Source organism: Atractosteus spatula (assembly GCF_055471065.1).
Source record: "Atractosteus spatula isolate fAtrSpa1 chromosome 16 unlocalized genomic scaffold, fAtrSpa1.hap1 SUPER_16_unloc_2, whole genome shotgun sequence".
Classification (NCBI taxonomy): Eukaryota; Metazoa; Chordata; class Actinopteri; order Semionotiformes; family Lepisosteidae; genus Atractosteus; species Atractosteus spatula.
In genome coordinates, this window is record NW_028296632.1 from 1,023,503 (window position 1) to 1,027,500 (window position 3,998).

Here is a 3,998-nt window from a genome sequence, read left to right on the forward strand (position 1 = left end):
TGGTATCTCAATGTGATGCTTATCAAAGGAACTCAGCTACAGTTCAGGTGCGGGTGCTACAGCTCAAAAGGCCTGCTCCTGAGGAACCTTTCATGCACTGGCAAATTGACAATTGTCAAGAGAAACCTGGGCTCTTATAATCTGTTTTCCCAGTGGGTTGCTGCCACTGCCTCTGTGTCTACCAAACACTTGATAACAGAGATAAGCCCTCGGTGGGCACTGCCCTACCGCTTGTATTATGATCAAGGGACAGGCTGTGGCTGGATTATTCGGGGTGAGATGGACTGAGATCACCCTCAGTCTGCTGGAACAGTGGAATGAAGGAACAGAACTCTAAAAGATCGACTAGACATCAGACTGAAGGAGCGCCATGGGATGCGGGCTGGATCAAACAGAACTGTGTAATAGAGCCTGTTTGATATCATCACAGGCCAATCAACGAAACTTCCTGGAGGGACGAATTTGGCTAATGGATTGTTGAATTTGCTAATTCTCTATTGTATTATTGTAGGTTTTTTTGTAGGTTGTTAATTGAAGTGGTGCACGGGGCTGGTGAACAGGTGCTGGACACTTGGAGACCTCCAGTAGAGGGAAGACACGACCTGATACCTGGCGAGTGGGTGTGGTGAGGAAGATATACCCTGCCTGATGTTGCAACCCTGCTGGGAAGGACCATATCAAGTGCAACTGACTACCGACTCTGCCATCTGAGTGACAGGATGAGATCGCTGGATCTACGCATTGCGCCGACACCGAACCACTGCACCAGAGACTGAGTGAACATTAATTATTATATTGTCACTGTTTCTGTGTTTGTTGAGCTTCCTGAGGGGGGGCGACAGTGTACCTGTTAAGTGTAAGGAGCTTTACTTTGATAAAATGGGGATATGGAATCAATACTTTATCAGTCAGCCACAAATAATAATCAGAGCTCATGTTGGGATTGTATTGCTATAAAAGATGCTCATGGGAGTAATCCCCTTTGATAGAGGTGATTATTTAGGTTTATTGGCATGGGTAAATAGCCCTGCTTTTAGTCTGAGTGTAACTCAGATGTATTAGAATGGAAATAACTGTATGCTCCTCACTATAATCACAGTTTTAGGCCTTTCTCTATTAGGGTGATAGACAGCTGTTTAGGTGACCCAGCTGTTGACCAATCTTGTAAAAAAAAAACCCTAAGAAAAATGCTGGGCTCCAGCCCACAGGGATTTACCTGTGCTGTAAGAACTAATGCATGAATAAGGAGACTGGATTCTGGTGAAAGACAGGAAAAAGAGGTGGTGTTCGCTCAGGTGGAGGGGGCCGTACCAAGGCTGCTGACCACTGCGACTGCTGTGAAAGTCACGGAAAGGGTTCCCTGGATTCATGCTTCCCACTGTAAACGAACTGAGCAAAGTGCACAAGCACAGATGGGGATCACATGCTTGGGACTGATGTGCCCAGCCTTTTTCCTTTTTATGTGGAAGCCTGTCACCACCCAGAAAGAGGAAGAATCTAAACGCGAAGCCTCTTTGTATACAAACTGGCTGAATGAAACTGATAATGAGGGGGATAGGAGTAATTTGTGGTATAAATTTATAAATCATACAGTAAAGTTAAAGAAATGTAATGCATCTTGTTATGTATGTGCTTTAATGCCTCATTCTACAGCCTCACCCATTTCTCTCCTGGTTAAAATCACGGTTTGGGCCAGGGGGAATGTTTTTCTTTAAGTTACTAACACCGATTATAGGGGCTGTGATACTTGTCTTCCTGTTTTTGTGTTGCTGTACGAAATATATTATTCCAATGCTTTGAAATATGGTAATGAATATGTTTGTGCATCAGTATGTTCTGATAAGAACGCAAGAATCCGAAGTATGGGAGCCTCCTGGGAGTCCATATGAAGAATCTAACTTTTAATCATTTTCAAGAATAAAAAGGAGGGAATTGAAGTGGAAATCTAATAAGTAAATTGATTCTTAAAAATGTAGAGAGCTTTGAAAAAAATATATTGGTGCTTTTAGATAATATATTTCAAGGATGTAACTGCTGTGCTACAGTACGTGCAGAATTTTAGAAAACAGTTTGTCAACAAAGTACACTGTTTAGGTTAGTTTAGAAGACAATGTACCAAAACAATATATGCTGTCTGGGTCATTAGAATTAGCTGAAAGTAACTGATAAGCTTTGAATAACAAATCTAGTTTTTCTTCTCTCGCTCTATGATGTAATCTGTTTTCTCTTAGAGAAAGGGGAAGTTTTAGAAGGGACCACGTGCTGAACTTTTTTACAGCGCAACGTCTTATAAAAACCCTATACTGCTTGTAACAAATTGAGTCTTTGGTTGCACTTTGCGAAGTGGTAGCAGGGCTCCCAAAATTGCAATATTGAAATAAAGACCTTACTCAGGTGAGAACTCTCTCTTGTGGCTTCCTTGATAGTTATATTTCCATGACATGTCTCAGTGGCTTTCAAAATTAAATTATGCATGCAAACCTGTGAACTAGAAAGATAACTAAGATACCCATCCATTTATAATGGTGGCGAAGTGGTTAGCATTGCTATCTTGCAGTACTGGGGTCCTAGGTTCAATTCCTGCCATCCTGTGTGTGGGGGTTTTACATGTTCTCTCTGGGTTACATGGTTTTTCTCCATATGTGTGATATGACTCCCTCTCGCACTCCGAAACATACTGGTAAGTTAATTGGTTTATGGGAAAACTGGCCCTGGTGTGCGTGTGTTTGTGTCTGTCTGTCCTGTGATGGACTGGCGCTATGTCCAGGGTCCGTTGCTTACTGGGATAGGCTCCAAATCCTCTGTACTGGATAAAGAGATTAGAAATGGATGGAAGTAAAGGCACTGTGTGGATGGAACTATACACAGTGTTAGAAACCCACGATGAAATGGCAGCATCTCATTGAGAATAAAATATTTTATAGTGCTGGCTTAAGGAAACAGCCTTTCCACCTCTCTTGCACATCAGTATCCATACCTAGTTATTTAAACAAATTGCCTCTAATTATAAACATCTTAATATGCTGGCTCTGTGGATCCGCATCAGCTATGTTTGCCCATTCCTTCAATTCATGTGCATCCAACACACAGTTCAATGCCAGCAACTACACATAATCTAAAATACAATCCTTATTTCAGTATCTATGTAAACATATAGTCTGTTAACTTCATCATCTTCATCAAAAGTATGCCTAACCCCATTAGGAAGTGTTCTTGTTATAAGTGTATTCCTCAGCTTTCCCCAAATTATCTTCTTCTTGCCAACATCTCTAGTCTTTTATCCTGCAATAACTCAGCCAACACTTAAATCTCCAAAAGCTGCTTGTGTTAATTTCTTTAAATCACAAATATCATGTGTAAATACTGGCCATGTAATACTCTGCATTGTGGAATAATAGTTTATTTTAAAGGGAACTAGAGAAATCAAGAAAGGCTTTTTTTCTAGAATTAATAAATGCACATCCTGTTCACTGGGGAAATTAAATCCACACTGAGCAATCTTCAAGATGTTCAGAATATGACAGCAAGAATCCTATCAGGGATGCATTACACCTGTTTTCAAGTCCTTGCACTGGTTACCTATCAGATTTCGAGTCAACTTCAAAATCCTTATCCTCCTTATATACTGTCCTACAACTGTTATTATTGATCACCGAATTATTGTACTTGACATGACTTCATTCAGCCTTTCCTGAACGTCTATGACAGGCAGAGAGAGTGCTGTTTCTGGTGCGATCTTTTGCAGCTGACATTTCACTGTTTTAAACGAACAAGAAATTAGATTGCTCATAAATCAGTTATTCTATATAAACACAGCGTAATTGCCCTCCGAAAATACTCTTTTTCTTGTTCGTTTTAGAGACCTTGATCGAAACTGATTTTAGATGTCAGAAAGGATTTATTTTCTCTGTATTTCCTACATTGCTTTGTCGAGATTTTAACTTTATATCTAACTTTATATCTAGGCTCAGATTTCAACTATAAATCGTACAGTAATT